The sequence below is a fragment of the Sciurus vulgaris genome, assembly GCF_902686455.1.
Source record: "Sciurus vulgaris genome assembly, chromosome: X".
Taxonomy (NCBI): Eukaryota; Metazoa; Chordata; class Mammalia; order Rodentia; family Sciuridae; genus Sciurus; species Sciurus vulgaris.
The window spans coordinates 120,885,264-120,902,421 of record NC_136471.1 but is presented as its reverse complement, the minus strand read 5'-3'; the positions used below and the strand labels follow the sequence as shown (position 1 = coordinate 120,902,421).

Here is a 17,158-nt window from a genome sequence, read left to right as displayed (position 1 = left end):
CTTAAGCTTTGGATTTTTTTCTGATATTTCATTGAAAAGATTTTACATTTCTTTAGTTTATACATCAGAACCTTCATCTATCCTGATGAATCTTAAATTTGACCTTTTAATATTATCCCATATTTCTTGAATATTCTGTTCATGGTCTCTTAACATCTTTTCTCTGTGGTCAACTTTATTTTCAAGATTATGTGCTTTGTTTTCTATGCCTGAAAAATCTGTCTTCCAAATGGTCTAGTGTACTGTTGATGCTTTTCATTGAATTAGTATTTTGGTTTATTGATTCCTTTATTTCAAGGATTTCCAATTGATTCTTTTTCAGAATCTCTATTTCCTTATTGAGGTGATCTTTCCCTTCTGTATTTTCTCTCTGATTTCACTTCTTACCTCATCACTTTTTACCTCATAGAACAGTTTAACTATGAATATTCTTAATTCTTTCTTTAACATTTCCTCCACTGTGGTGTCAATGGAGTCTCTTTTTGAAGCATTTTGGGTTGTTTGGGATGTTTTGTTCCCTTGATTTTTCATATTGTTTGTGTGTCTACCCATATATCAGTTTGATTGTGAAGCAGCAGAGTTTCTACCTCATGAACTTTAGTGTCCCTGTAGCTTTCCAGTACCTCACAGATAGGAAGAGACAATTCCAACAACTTATGTAAACAATATACAGCATTAAACTAAATACTTGTTTACTACTATGATATCTACAATGTTAATTGGCACAATAAACAGAAATGGTAGGTTCAGCAATTGCCATCAGTAAAAACAGTAAGTAATCATGTATTGTATCTGGTATTGAATCAGAGAACAGGTATCAACTATAGCATCCACAGCAGTAATAATTGCAACAACATTAATGGTGGGGGAAGGTATTATATAAACCAGCTAGTGCTAAAGGATGGTAAGAATAGTTAATTTAGAGGAAAGAAAATGTGATAGGTGGGTAGAAAATGTCTACAATTTCAAAAGGTGAACAGAGGGAATTCAGAAGAAATGTAGTGAAATGTGTGATGGTTATGAGGAAGGAGGAAAAAAAAAAATAGAAGTAAAAAAATTAAAGGAAGTGTGAAAGAGAGAACCATAGAATTTGGCTGTTAGCAAAAGAAAAGAGAAAGAAAAATAGACAAATGAAAAAACAACACAAAACAAAACCAAAATGTACTTGTCAAAAACCCTAACTCTCAAATGACAGAGTAAGGAAAAATAACTACCTTCAAAAATGCTACAAATGAGAAAAAAGAAACAAATATGTATATGTATATATGCCCATGAACCTTTCAGCACATGTACACAAATGAGAGAGAGAGAGAGAGAGAACGAATTTAAAAGGATAGGGAAAAAAGGAGATTCTTGATGAAAAATTGAAATTGTTTTCCCCTAGATGGTCTAAATAGTCAACGAGAGTTATGTTTACTGTCTATGCCCAACTGTCTTTCTTTCTGTTTCTTTTTGAGGTATGTACTGAGCATACATGTAGGGGTCGAGGGTTTTTTTGGTTTTTTGTTTGTTTGTTTTTGACTATCCTAAATTGCTTATTAGGAATGAATTTTACAAACATCATACTCATATTAGTGGTAATGATGGAGCTGGAGAGTATTGCACCTTCTCCAAACTGCAGGGTGAGAACCACCAATAGTGTGGTGGAACTTGTGGCCCTTTCCAAGGCCACGACTCTTAAGGCCTGCAGATGTTAGGGCGTGCATCTCCCTGTGCTTGTGGACTGGTCTGGTGATCCATTGGGTGTCAGGATTTCTTCTGATAGCTTTATGGAATGGATCAATGAGGATAACCTCAAAAAATTTGTATGTGGAATCTTCGCCAACCCAGTAAGAATTCAGGACTCTCAGAGCCCCACAGTGGCATCCAGCTCGCTCCTCAGCAAAGGACTGAAGGCTTTGAGCAAACTTTAGCTGGTTGACACCATGATGGACAGGCTTGCCATACGTCGCACCCTTAGGCACTGGGCGTTTGCTGCCACTGCGGGTGCACACGAATCCTGTATATGACATAACCTTGCTTGGCCTTGTACCGGCTTTGTCCGGCCGGGTGGGGCGGGGAGCCCTGTGGAGCGCGGAGAGCTGGCGGTACAGCCAGCACCAGACTCTCAGAAGAAAGCGCATCACATTCAACTGCTTCTTCCTCCATAGCTCCTGGATGTACTTGTATGCACCCATCTTGGCTCACTTGATGGCTGCCGCCAGACGGAAAGGCAGGGTCAAGGGTTTTTAAACCCTTCCTCTTTTTGTGTTGCTCAAGTTGCCAGTTGGAGTTGGAAAATTCTTTCCTTCCCTTCCTAGCAGTGAGGGAGGAAGGGATGGGAAATACTGTCAGCTGGAGTTTTGTCTGCACTGACCAGTTCAATGCACTCCCAGTGTAGGGTCACTGTAGAGTTCTGTGATATGAGTTCCCATAGGTGGAGTTCCCATAGGCAGGGGTTAGGTCTAGTCAGGCCCCAGAGGCTTCGCTTGGTGGTGACTGCCCTGGAGAAATTAGATCAATGCACCTCTAGGGCCCACTAGTTGCCAATCCCCAAGGCAGACTGTACCCAGGAGTCTCCCCAGTGGTCCACTCATGGGACGGGGGTTGGGGTGGGGGCGCAAATCCCTCATGCCCTCTGCTGCCCAAGGACACCACCTTTCCAGGCCTCCTGGGCTTAGTCCCTGAGCATAGTCACACCCAACTATTCAAATTCCCAACCAGCTTCAACTGGTCCTGCAAGCCACCAGACTCAAAGTGGAGAGGGAGCTGGGCTCTCCTTCACCTCTCTGTCTTACATTCCTCTGGGTAAAATACTCTCCATGCCTGTTGGTTCATGCTCTGCTAGGCACAGCCCAGGTTTCACTGCCTGTACCTGTCAGAACCATGTATCCATTTCAGCTCAGATCTCCCACTCCTGTAGCAGTTACCGCAGTGTGGTGGCCTCAAGATGACTCCTGCCTCTGCTCTCTGCAAAGAGTTGGGAAAAAAACAGGCATCCTTCATGCAAAAGTGTACAGTGTAGTACAGTCTGTGGCTCAGCCAAGGGCAGGCTGCCCCTCCAATCTCAGGATTATCCACACTAAACCCAATTGTTGTATTTCCCTCCCTCTGTGCTGTGGCAGCACTGCTACTGCTACCAACTTGGTTACAGTGTAGTCTTTTCTGTTTAATGTACCCAAATTTCTAAATCTCTAAGGCACTCTAACTGTCCAATATTGTCCTTTCACCCACTTCTCAGAGAAGCAGTATTCCCACTACTTGCATCCTAGGTCACAGAGCAACAACAACAACAAAAAAAAAAAAAACTGCCTTTTTGTAGCCCACCATCTTGCTTCTTGCTCCAATGCCTCTTTGAAAGGAGAGTGCCACAAGTAATGGTTGTAGTTTACAAGTAAATCATGTATCAATATATGCTATAAATGCAATTACTGAAGATCTCTATAATTCTATTAGCCCATTAGGAATGTGGATGAGGAGTAATATAAATATAGGCTGAAAAGATCACATACTAATAATTACATACTAAATTGAATTTGAAAATGAAATCAAAAATAAAGAAAATAGGGAAAAGGAAAGAAAGAAAAGGAAAAATGGAAGGAAGAAGGTGGAATAGGGAGGAATAGCCAGGCTAAAGTGGGAAGAGTAAAGTGGGTGCAGAAGATGTGGTTGATGTGAAGTAGTTGGATATAGGAGAGACTAGTTATTGGTTAATATCAATCAGTTAATATGCTAATTATTCAGAGGTTCAGAGTAATTTTTGCAGTTTTTGAAATAGATTCTTTGGTATCTGGTGTTTCAACTTTTAGAAATTGCCAGCAGTAAGGAAGAAGTTAAAATATAAATCTCTTTGGATTTTAGCTCTGCCCCAAACCAGCTAAACTTGTTAGGTGAGTCTGTAGGCAAAATTCAAACACCCTCATTGCTTGACCACCTCTTCTGAAAAGGGTGGAATAAATTGCTTTTCTCCTTCAGAATGGCTTTTTTGTTGTGTCCTGGGGTAAGAGTAGAGTCCCTCACAGCAACTGACAAACTCCTTCATCTACTTTCTCTGTAGACTTAGCTGGCTTGAATTGCACCTCCTGTTCAGGGTTCCTATCTGTGTGCTAAGCTGGAAGTCCAGTGAGGGTTTGGGACTTTCCCCTCCAATCTCCTCAGACCCAGATACCTCCCCTACCCCAGCTTCACTTTTTATCTCAGACCAGTCTGTCAAATTCCAAAGGAAGTGTCCTTTATTCTTCCCTACTCTGCAGAGTAGGGTCAAAGTCTCTCTTCTATGCTGAATAGGGCTAAATTTGGTTCCAATGATCCAGTGAAAAATATCACCTAAGTGGCTGTTTGGTCTTGGGGATTCAAAGAGCAAATATATCAAGTACATGGAAGGAAGAAGGAAGGGAAGAGAAGCAGAAGAAAGAAAAAACTGATTCTTGAAAAAACAGTGGTAAGCTGCAGGAGTTCCAAGTCTGCTCAATAAGTCCCTTCAAGTTATCAGTTCTTCCCCAGCTCATATCACCTGTGCTAGGAGAATTCAAAGTAACTGTTGGGGATTACCATTTCTCTCTCCAGCCAGGGACTTTAGGCTTTCTCCCTGGTAAGCACAACCTAGCTGTTCTAAGTTTATTATCTGCTCCAGTTGTGGATTTGTTGACTATTTTCTTAAGCTTGGAGGAAAATTATCTTTCTTCTTCAAGAAGTAGTGCTTTCCCTCCCTCACTGAGCCATAGCATTCCCAACACTGCTGTCTATTTTCTTTATTCTTTTTCTATTCCAGGAACCTATGTTATTTTCTTCTGAATACTAGCTCACTGAGTTACCACCCTGCTCCCCACCCACTGTTTCCCTACCTCAATTTGTCGCTGCAGAACTGCTGATTTAATTCACTCTTGGAGAGCTGCTGTAGCGCAGTGGATTCCTCTTAGCCACCATCTTGGAATCCATATTTATCTTTTTTATCTGGAAAGTAAATCAATAGTTCTTCACTGTAAGAGAAATGTAGAAATTTTACAAAGGCCAAAGAAGAAAACAAAATCATTCATAACCCCACCAGAGAAATAAACACTATTAATATGTTGGTGAAGTTCACTCCTGTACTTTTCTATGCATTTGTAAGCTTTATAAGTCAGAATCACAGTACATATGTTGCCTTTATGATTTCGTTTTAGTCATTTAATGTCTTTCTCTGCATGATTTTCAATGGCTGTGTAATAGTCCATGAAATAGATAAATTAGATAACCAATCCCAATTTGTCAAACATTTGGATTGTTTCTTTGTATTTTTGCTATGTAACACTTTAAGAAATATTCCAGTGTATATATCTTTGGAAATACTCATGATTATTTCTCTAGGATAAATTCTTAGAAGGGAAATTTCTGTACAAAAGACATGTTCTTTTCAAAGGGGTTTTTTAAAGGTATTTTTAACTTTTTAGAAACTATCACAATTGCAACTAAATGACTATTCTTGTATATTTTTTAAGTGACTGACTTCCCACAGAGTAAATTACAACATTTTAGCTTCCAGTCTGCATCTCCCTCACTGTCTTTTATGTCTAAAGGAAATGTAAAAATCTTTTGTCAAGAATATGTGGTAGCCACAATCATATGCATTAAAGCAAAGTGAGGTGTTCCCTATATCCAGTAACTTCTAGAAGGACAGTCTTACTCCTGTGTCTGTACAGGGCACAGTTGTACCTCTGTATCCTTTGGGACTTGGTTCCAGAACTACCCTATGGATACTCAAATCCACAGATATTCAAATCCCTTATGTAAAATGGTGTTGTATTTGCATATAACCTATATGCATTCTCTCATATAATTTAAATCACCTCCAGATTACTTATAATACCTGATACAATGTAAATACTCTGTAAATAGTTGTTATGCTATGTTTTTTAGGGAATAATGACAGGGAAATAAGCTGTACATGATAAGTACAAACATAATTTTTTTTAAATACTGTTGATCTGCATTTGGTTGAATTTGAGGATGCAGAAACTAGGTACAGAGGGTCAACTATATTGTAGCTGCTACACAGCAGAAACTCAGAATTCATTTCCTGAATGAATGGGCATGTGATAAGGATTGCATCAATTTATATTCCATCCAACAACAAGAGGAACTTATATTTCATAACCTTAGTCAGTTAACTTTTAGGCCAAAAAATCTATATATTTCATAAATGTTCAGTTGTTTAAGAAAATCTATTTTGATACTTAAGCAGATAAAACTAAAGGATTCACTTGGTCTTACCAATGCTAAAAACATGTGATGTTTGTTTACACACATTATATGCAAGTATCACCCTACAGCAGCCCTGTGCAACAGAAATAAGATTCAAGCCACATATATAATTTTAAATTTCTGATAACTACATTAAAAATAAAAATAATCAAGTGAATTTACTTTTTTCTCTCTTTTCTTTTCCCCCTAGAGATTGACTATACCCAGTTCTTTTAATTTTTTTATATTTTGAGACAGGGTCTTGTTAAGTTGCTTAGGGCCACACTAAGTGCTGAGGCTAGTCTTGAACTCACAATCCTCCTGCCTCAGCCTCCTGAGTCATAGGGATTATAGGCCTGCACTACAACACCTGGCTGAAATTACTTTTAATAAATTACTATACTTTAATCTAGTATATCTAAAATATTATCACTTCGATGTGTATTAAATATAAAGTCATAGTATATTTATTTTTATACCAACTCTTCACAATCCAGTGCATTTTACACTTACAACACATTACAACTCAGACACAAAAGTTTCATCAGAAATACTTTGACCTGTACTTATATTTTATCATTTACTCTTGTTCCATACTCAAAGTGTTCCAAATATACTTCAAAGCTTGCCGGTAACTGAATCACATATCAGTTTTAAAGTTTTAAATTACATTTCTTAGTCACACTAGCCACATTTCAAATGTTCAACAGTCACAAGTAGCTACTGTCTGCTATATTGCAAAGCATTGCTGAGACCAGCCATTTAAGCAAGTGTCTTTTGTATGGATCATTAGCATTTAACAAGTTGTCACATAAGTTAAATTTTATCATCCCTGTTTTCAGATGAGGACATGGAGGCTCTGAGAAGCTGCCATTCATATGAGATCACGTGGCTGGAATTAGTTCAGACTTTAAGCATTTATACGCCAGAGTTGAATCTTTCCCCTTGGTTCCACTCAAAGAATAGCAAAATGGAACTTCCAAATTAGGTGTACAAATATCTGGGATTTTCCTAGACACTTTGCTTTCATGGCATATGGTTCTGGCTACCATATTGCTTAAATTAAAAACACAGACACATGGTCTTGACAAAAGATTTTTGCACTTCTATCAGGCATAAAAGACAGTGAGAGACATAGTTTGGAAACCAAAATATTGGAATTTGAGGACATTTTTATAGTTTATTGCAGTGGTTGCCAACTTTCTTTAAGTGGCAGAATCATTTTGTCCATGAGATATTAGATAGAATCCCACTATGTAAAATAAACATGAAGTTGCTCTATTAAGTCATAGGTAAGAGCTCATAGAGTATTATCAGTCAACATCCCCCTCTGCTATACCCTCTCCTCACCATGGCAGCCTCTGAAGTAATACTTCAGAACTCCAAAACATCATGAAACAGAAGTAAATAACCACCATTTAGAAAGGGTTTCTATTTTCAGGAAATGGAGTTGACATATTTTCTCTTTCTCACTAAGTACAGCTAAAAATATAAGAAAACTCAGAAAAGTAGAAAGAAGGCAGCAGATGAGTTAGGAACCTTAGGACCTAAAGAACAACATGGTGGTAAATTCTTGTTTTTAATGTTTTATTTTGTTTGGTGTTTTGCTATTGCCTCAGATATTCCAGACTGGGTGCTGCAGAAGCCAATACATTGGAAACTCTAATAGATGAAGACAAATGAAGCCCTAAATAAAACCTACTCTCTTTATAGTCAAAGGACCAGTGAAGAGACAGCTTCTGAAGACAGAAAACTTTTATACAATAACCCTCTGGAGTAACCAAACATACAGAATTCTGCAGCTTCCATCCCCATCTTCAACAACAACTGAGTGGGAAACCCATACTTCCACATTATCTAGGCTGTAACAAAGCAAAATAAGCCCTACTACCTCTCCAGGTGTCATCAGAAAAGACCACAGTGAGAAGCCAGGACTTTCAACTCCTGATGTCAGCGGAAACCACACGAGGAACCTGGACTTCCACTCTTACCTGGCAACAAGGAAACATCCCTCCTCCTCACCACTGAGGTAGTGTCAGACTAGGCCTATTGGAGATTCAGGAGTTTTACCACCACCCAGGGATAAATGTGACCTACCATCCATGGTGTCAGTGGGTATCAGTAAAAGGGTACTCTTCATCCTCACAGCTAGAGTGGTATTGTGGTATTAGCAGAGGCCTACTGAACTCCCACCTCAACCTAGCAGTAATGAGAAGTCCCTCCCCACTCCCCAGGTGTAAATGGAGGCTGATAGAGAACTTAGATTTCTACCCCTTCCTGGCAGTAATGAACTAGTAACCCCCTTCTTCCTGTCTGAGTGATGTCAAAACCATTAAAACAGAACATTTAAAATTCAGCATAATATAACATAATACCAATCATGTTCACATTTCAACCAAAACTCACTCATCTTACAAAGAACCAGAAAAATCTTGACTTAAACAAGGAAGATAATAGACACCATCACTGAGATTACCTAGATGAAAGAATTATCTGACAAGGATTTAAGGCAGCTATAAAAAAATTCAACCAGCAATTACAAGCACACTTGAAATGAAAAAAAAATCAAAAAGTCTTGGCAAAGAAATAAAAAATATAAAGAAAAATTAATGAACATTTTAGAATTGAAAAAATACACTGATCAAAATAAAATACTCAATTGAAGAATTTGAGAGCAGAACATAGAGGATAGATAAGAGAATCAGTGAACTTGAAGATAAAACTATAGAAATCACCCAATGTGAACAACAGAGAGAAAATCAACTAAAAAAGAAAAGAAAAGAACCACAGGGACCAATGGGACCATAACAACTGTATTATGTTAGAGTTAAAAGATGAGAGGAAAAACAGAATCAGGCTTAAGAAGTACTTGAAGAAATAATGGCTAAGATTTTTCAAAATTTGGCAAAAGACATAAACAAATTTAAGAAGGTAAACTAACCCCAAATGGGATAAACATAAGGAATTTCACACAAAGATATAGAAAAATTCTGAAAATTAAAGACAAAGTAAAAATCTTGAAAGTGTCACACACAAGAAAATCTCAATTGCTAAAGAAAGAACAACTTTCAACCCAGATTTTTTTTCTTTTTCTTTTTCTTTTCTTTCTTTTTCTTTCTTTCTTTCTTTCTTTTTTTTTTTTTTTTTTTTTTTTTTTTTTTTTTTTGTGGTGCCGGAGATTGAACACAGGGCCTCACATATGCTAAGCAAGCAATCTATCACTGAGCTACATTTTCAGTCCTTTTTATTTTATTTTGATAGGGTCTCACTGAGTTGCTGAGACTGGCCTTGAACTTGCACTCCTTCTGTCTCAGTCTCCTGCGTTGCTGGAATTACAGACATGCGCCATGGACACCTGCCTAACCCCGAATTTTATATACAATGAAAATAGCCTTTGCAGATGAAGAGGAAAATAAAGACATTCTCAGATGCAGGCAAAATAGGAAAATTTGTCACTAACAGCCCTAGGCTAACATAATAGCTAAAGAAATTCTCTAAACAAAAAGGAAAGGATACAAGAAGGAAATCTTGGAACATCAGAGAAGAAGAAAAAATAATGGAAACAACATTAAATATGGGTAAGTAAAATAGAGCTTCCTTCTCTTCTTGAGTTTTCTACATTATATTTGACAATGGAAGCAAAAATTCTAACACTGACTAGTGTAGTACTCAATGCATATAGGGGAAATATTTAAGACAATTATATTACAAATGATGGAGGAAAACAGAGCTTTCTACACTTCACTTGGACTGGTAAAATGTTGATTCCAGTAGATTGTAATAAGTTATGTATATACAATGTAGTAATTAGAACAACTACTTAAAAAGTTATTCAAAGGACACTTGACAACATGATAAGTTGAATTAACACAAATCACAAAAATAAATCAAAATAGAATTCTAAAGAAGTTCTAGTAACCCACAAGAAAGCAAGGAAAAAATAGAGCAAACAGAAAGCAAAAAAAAAAGTGGTACACTAAAGCACTAGCATATCAATTCTTAGACTAAAATATCTAAATACGCCAAATAAGAGAATGATGGAATGATTTTTTTTTTTAATCACCAGGGCTGGTAATGCAGCTCAGTGGTTGAGTGTTAGATTTCACAAGGCTGATACCGCAGGTTATCAGTGACGAGTTCTGCTTCCTCAAATGTTGAAGTTTGAACATTAGAGAAGCAACCGAGGCAAGCATAGAAAGCCATAGCTGGTGTCCTGGTGTCCCAAGAAGTGAGAGGGACCTGCCTCTTTTGTACATTTTAGGCTTTCTTTGTTCTCCTGCCTTTTCCCCCTTATCTTTCTCTTTCCTGCATATGTGACTAGTCCCAGGTGATGCTGGTGGGCTGGAAGGGCCAAGGTGGAGTGCTGGAGTAGGAGGGGAGCAGCAGCCCAGGGGGGCATTAATTAGAAGCTGCCTGTCTGCTCAGAGGATACTTCATTAACAACCTTCTGGGAGGGGCAATATAAGCAGGTAATCTTGGTAATCAAAGGGCTCTGGAGGCATTAACGTTCCAATCTCCCAGGGGTGGTCTCCAACTTCCAGGACCCACACCAGCCTCCATTTTCATGACCCAAACCAATTACCTGTCTACACTGACTGCCTGTCTTTAATTCTTGCTTCAAGACCCTGGGTCCAATTCCCAATACTACAAAAAATAATAATTTTTAAAACATGACACAACTATATGCCACCTATAAAAATCTCATTGTAAATCTAACCACATAGAACCACATAAATTGAAAGCAATATAACAAAAAGATATAGGCCACGTAAACATTAATCAAAAGAAAGCAGGATTTGCTATATTAGTACCAGATAAACTTCAGAGCAAAGAAAATTCCCGGGGTAGTGAGGGACATTACATAATGATAAAAATGTTAAATAACCAAGAAGACATAGTAACCCTAAAATATATAATAATAGAACTGCACAACATATGAAACAAAAACTGACAGATCTAAAGGATCTAGAGGGGTTGGGGTGTAACTCAGAGATAGAGCACTTGTCTTGCTTGTGTGAAGTTCAATCTCCAACACTGCAAAAAATGAGAAATAGACAAATTCTCAACAATTGACAGAACAACTAAAAAAATGTCTGCAAGCATATAGAATGTTCAATAGCCTCATTAACCAACAGGATATAATTCACATTTATATAGCACTCCATCAAACAACAATAAAACACATTTTTTTTCAAGTCTTACAGAACAGAAAATACACCAAAATAAACATATTCTGGGATATAAAACAAACTTCAACAAAATCAACAGATGTGAAATCATACAGTGAATTTTATGACTATAAAGTAATCAAATTAGAAACCAATAACAGAAAGATAACAGAAAATCTCCAATAATATGGAAAATAAACAATACACTTCTAAATGTTCCAGAGATCAAAGAGGATGTCTCAAGAGAAATTGTAAAAAAAAAAAAAAATACACTAAATGGAATGAAAGTGAAAATATAGCATGTTTTAATTAGATGTTTCACTATTATGACCAAAAGACCTGACAAGAAAAATTTTAGAAAAGTTTATTAGGGGATCACAGTTTCAGATGAATCAGTCCATAGATTTCTGACTTCATTTGTTGGGACCTGAGATGAGGCAGAATGTCATGGCAGAAGAGTGTGGTGGGGGAAAGCATCAGAGAGCTTGGCACCAGGAAGCAGAGAAAGAGATTCCATTCACCATGTACAAAATACCTATTCCAAAATGTATATTTATATCCCTAAGGTACGACCGAATGACCTACGTCCTCCAGCCACATCCTACCTGCCCTCAGTTACCATTCAGTTAGTCACTATCAGGAGATTAATCTCCTGATTGGATTAAGGCTCATTTCACCTCTAAACCTTTTTCCATTTTCTCATACATGAGATTTTGATATCTAAACCATAACACAACTTATCAAAATATATGGACAAAGCTAAAGAAGTGATGAAGTAGAAATTTATAATACTAAATGCATTCATTAGAAAACAGAAAATATAAGCCTACCAACAAAGAAAAGTCCAGGACCAGATGGGTTCTCAGCCAAGTTCTACAAAACCTTTAAAGAAGAGCTCATTCCAATACTCCTCAAAGTATTCCATGAAATAGAAGTGGAGGGAACCCTTCCAAACCCATTCTATGAAGCCAATATCACCCTGATACCTAAACCAGACAGAGGCACATCAAGGAAAGAAAATTTCAGACCAATATCTTTAATGAACATTGAAGCAAAAATTCTCAACAAAATCTTAGCAAATCACATACAAAAATATATTAAAAAGGCAGTGCACCACAATCAAGTGGGTTTTATCCCAGGAATGCAAGGTTGGTTCAACATCCAAAAATCAATAAATGTAATTCACCATATCAACATATTTAAAGTCAAGAATGACATGATTATTTCAATAGATGCAGAAAAAGCATTTGATAAAATACAGCACCCCTTCATGCTCAAAACACTAGAAAAACTAGGGATAGTAGGAACATTCCTTAACATTGTCAAGGCTATCTATGCTAAGTCCATGGCCAATATCATTCTAAATGGTGAAAAACTGAAAGCATTCCCCCTAAAAACTGGAACAAGGCAGGGATGCCCTCTTTCACCACTTCTATTCCACATCGTCCTTGAAACTCTAGCCAGAGTAATTAGACATACCAAAGCAATTAAAGGGATCGGAATAGGAAAAGAAGAACTCAAACTATCTCTATTTGCTGATGACATGATTATATATTTAGAGGAATCGGGAAATTCCACCAGAAAACTTTTAGAACTCATAAGTGAATACAGTATGGTAGCAGGATATAACATCAATTCTCATAAATCCAATGCATTTTTATACATAAGTGATGAATCCTCAGAAAGAGAAGTTAGGAAAACTATGCCATTCATAATAGCCTCAAAAAATAAAATAAAATACTTGGGAATCAATCAAACAAAAGAGGTGAAAGACCTCTACAATGAGAACTACAGAACACTAAAGAAAGAAATTAAAGAAAACCTTAGAAGATGGAAAGATCTTCCATGTTCTTGGATAGGCAGAATTAATACTGTCAAAATGGCCATACTATCAAAAGTGCTACACAGATTCAATGCAATTCCAATTAAAATCCCAATGACATACCCCATAGAAATAGAGCAAGCAATCATGAAATTGATCTGGAAGAATAAGAAACCCAGAATAGCTAAAGAAATCCTTAGCAGGAAGAGTGAAGCAGGCTGTATCACAATACCAGAACTTCAACTATACTATAAAGCAAAAGTAACAAAAGCGGCATAGTATTGGCACCAAAATAGACAGATCAATGGTACAGAATAGAGGACACCGACACCAACCCAAATAAATTCAGTTTTCTCATACTAGACAAAGGTGCCAAAAACCTGCAATGGAGAAAAAACAGCCTCTTCAACAAATGGTGCTGGGAAAACTGGAAAACCATATGCAGCAGAATGAAACTAAACCTCTATCTCTCACCCTGCACAAAACTCAACTCAAAATGGATCAAGGACCTTTGAATCAGACCAGTGATCCTTCATCTTATAGAAGAAAAAGTAGGTCCAGATCTTCAACATGTCGGCTTAGGATCAGACTTCCTTAATAGGACTCCTATAGCACAAGAAATAAAAGCAAGAATCAATAACTGGGATAGATTCAAACTAAAAAGCTTTCTCTCAGCAAAGGAAACTATCAGTAATGTGAAGAGAGAGCCTACAGAGTGGGAGAAAATCTTTGCCACTCATACTTCAGATAGAGCACTAATTTCCAGAATCTATAAAGAACTCAAAAAACTCTACACCAAGAATACAAGTAACCCAATCAACAAATGGGTTAAGGAAATGAACAGACACTTCACAGAAGAAGATGTACAAGCAATCAACAGATATATGAAAAAATGTTCAACATCTCTAGTAATAAGAGAAATGCAAATCAAAACTACCCTAAGATTCCATCTCACCCCAATTAGAATGGCGATTATCAAGAACACAAGCAACAATAGGTGTTGGCGAGGATGTGGGGAAAAAGGTACACTCATACATTGCTGGTGGGGTTGCAAATTAGTGCAGCCACTCTGGAAAGCAGTATGGAGATTCCTCAGAAAGCTTGGAATGGAACCACCATTTGACCCAGCTATCCAACTCCTTGGCCTATACCCAAAGGACTTAAAATCAGCATACTACAGAGATACAGCCACATCAATGTTCATAGCTGCTCAATTCACAATAGCCAGATTGTGGAACCAACTTACATGCCCTACAATTGATGAATGGATAAAGAAAATGTGGTGTAGCCTCCTCCCCCAACGTGCGCAGTTGCCCTACGCGGCAGCCCCAGCCACCGGCTGGGCTCGCAATAGCCGTATCAGCCAGCCAGTTGCGGTGCAGCGGGGACTCCCCACCCCCATGGGGCTACCGGGGGAGCAGGACGCTGTGGCCGGAGGCAAAGAGCCAGGTGCCCCTGAGCGGCCAGCTGCGGTGGCGCACAGCAGGGTGAGTGACTGATTCACAGCCTGGCTGCACTTGTGCAGCGGCCCGAGAAACCTCGCATCGGAGGAAGACCTGGAAATGCCGGGCTCCTAGGGGCGCCAACCCGAGACTGGCACTTCAGCCCGCACTTCAGCCAGCAAGACCTGCAAAGAGAAGCAAGCAAGGAAGCATCCCCCAAAAGTAAAATAAAGAAGTTGTTCGGGATTCAAGATGGCGGACTAGAGGGTGGCTGCCTTTCGTGTTGCTCCAGGATTCAGGACTCAAGAAGAGGAGATATAGAGAGCCTTGGGACCAACTCAAACCAGCCGGGCGAGAATCTCCCACTGGGCAGACGTCCCGGACGGGGCAGGAGCCCTGGACGGGGCGGTAGCCCCAAAAGCAGGGATCTTTGCAAAGTAGAACGGCCGCGAGGCGCCCCTCCCCCCGCCGGAGCAGTGATCGCAGACAGCTGGGAGCATTGAAGAGGGGGCTGCCCAGAGGAGAAGGAGAAATACGGGCTCGGCACGTCGCTTGGAATTGGATCAGCTGCGCCAGGGCTCCGGGCGGCTATCCGGAGGAGCAGCGTGGGTTCAGGACTCAAGAAAAGGAGATATTGAGAGACTTGGGACCAACTCAAAGAAGCCGGGTGAGTGTTTCCCACTGGGCAGGCGGACGGGGCGGTAGCCCCCGGACAGGGCGGTAACCCCGAAAGCAGGGATCGTTGCAAAGTAGAACTGCCGGCGAGGCGCCCCTCCCCCCGCCGGAGCAGTGACCGCAGACAGCTGGGAGCATTGAAGAGGTGGCTGTTCACCACAGCGCTTAGACTCGGCGCAACCCACCCGCACTCTGGGAGGCTGCCCAAAGGAGAAGGTGCTTGGTGAGCTGTTTGGACTGAACGTGACCACCCCTGAACACAGGGGGCTGCCCAGAGGAGAAGGAGAAATACGGGCTCGGCACGTCGCTTGGAATTGGAACAGCTGCGCCAGGGCTCTGGGCGGCTATCCGGTGGAACAGCGTGGTGAGTGGTTTGGTCCCTGAGCATCCGCTCCTGAACATAGGGGGTTGTCTGGAGAAGGAGGAGGAGCGCGGCGGGGTGCTTGGGCTCGAAGTGACTGCACCAGGGCTACGGGAGGCAGTCGGGACAAGAAGGTGCACAGTGAGTTCTTGGGACTCGTGACGCACCAGATCTCTGGGTAACTGCCTGGTGGAGAAAGTGGTGCGTGGTGGGTCACTTGGTCTTAGAGCGACGGCACGGAACAACAGGTGGCTGCCGGAGGAAAAGGCGTGTGGCGGGTCACTGGGACTCGGAGCGATTGTAAGGGGCTCCAGGTGGCTGCTCAGAGGAGGGGCCGCATAGCCAGGTGAAAAGTGCAGAGCAGGGTCCTAGACGGCTTCTTGGTGGAAGGGCCCCACAGACAAACTGAGGGGCGGAGCGAAGGCTCCAGGACTGCAGGCAGCTTCTCTGAGGAGAGGCAGCCGAAGGAGATTCGTTTGTGAAGGGTGAGGCTTCCAGGCCCAGGAGGTAGGTCCGGGTCCCTGGGATCATTGCAGAAGAAGGCTGCCCAGCCCAGGCGGTAGTTGTGAATTGAACGGAACCTCTGGGAGGAAAACCGACCAGCGAGACCTCCCCACCAGGTGACTCCTCCCTGTTGGGTGAGGTTCTCCCAAAAGGACCGTAAAATCAGAGACACAGGCCCAAACTGGTCTTGCATCAGCCCACAACCTACTTCCCTTCTGGATGACCATTCATCAGCAAGTGAAGGTACCTCTGCCCACTAGCAGGGAATATACCCCACCAGAAGGCCACCACCCCTAGGGAGTCAGCTCCCTTGTGGAGCACTGCATTATCAACTTCCTCCAAGATTTCAGGCTACTGAAGACTAAGAGGGGATATAATAGAAATCTTCAGGGATATTATAAGACAATAGAGGAAATCTGCAATATCACAGCGGTCAACTGATACCTGAACAATATGAGAAAACAAGGAAAGAAAATGCTGCAAACAAATCTAGATGTTACATCAATGAAACCCAACGACAGCATGGCAGAAGAAATGACAGAAAGGGAGTTCAGAATGTACATAATTAAAATGATCAGGGAAGCAAATGACGAGATGCAAGAGCAAATGCAGGCACTGAATGATCGCACCAATCGACAGTTAAAAGAGCAAATACAGGAAGCAAAAGATCACTTCAATAAAGAGTTAGAGATATTGAAAAAAAACCAAACAGAAATCCTTGAAATGAAGGAAACAATAAACCAAATTAAGAACTCCATAGAAAGCATAACCAATAGAATAGAACACCTGGAAGACAGAACATCAGACATTGAAGATAAAATATTTAACCTTGAAAACAAAGTTGAACAAACAGAGAAGATGGTAAGAAATCATGAACAGAATCTCCAAGAACTATGGGATATCATGAAGAGACCAAATTTGAGAATTATTGGAATTGAGGAAGGCTTAGAGAAACAGACCAAAGGAATGAACAATCTATTCAATGAAA

General features: G+C 40.1%; 1 pseudogene across 1 annotated transcript; it reads right to left on the bottom strand.

Moving 5' to 3' along the window:
- Window positions 1-1,550: 1,550 nt before the first annotated feature.
- On the bottom strand, window positions 1,551-2,177 carry LOC306651301 (large ribosomal subunit protein eL15-like; annotated as a pseudogene). The gene has a single exon. The product of its transcript is annotated as a large ribosomal subunit protein eL15-like (transcript).
- Window positions 2,178-17,158: the final 14,981 nt, after the last annotated feature.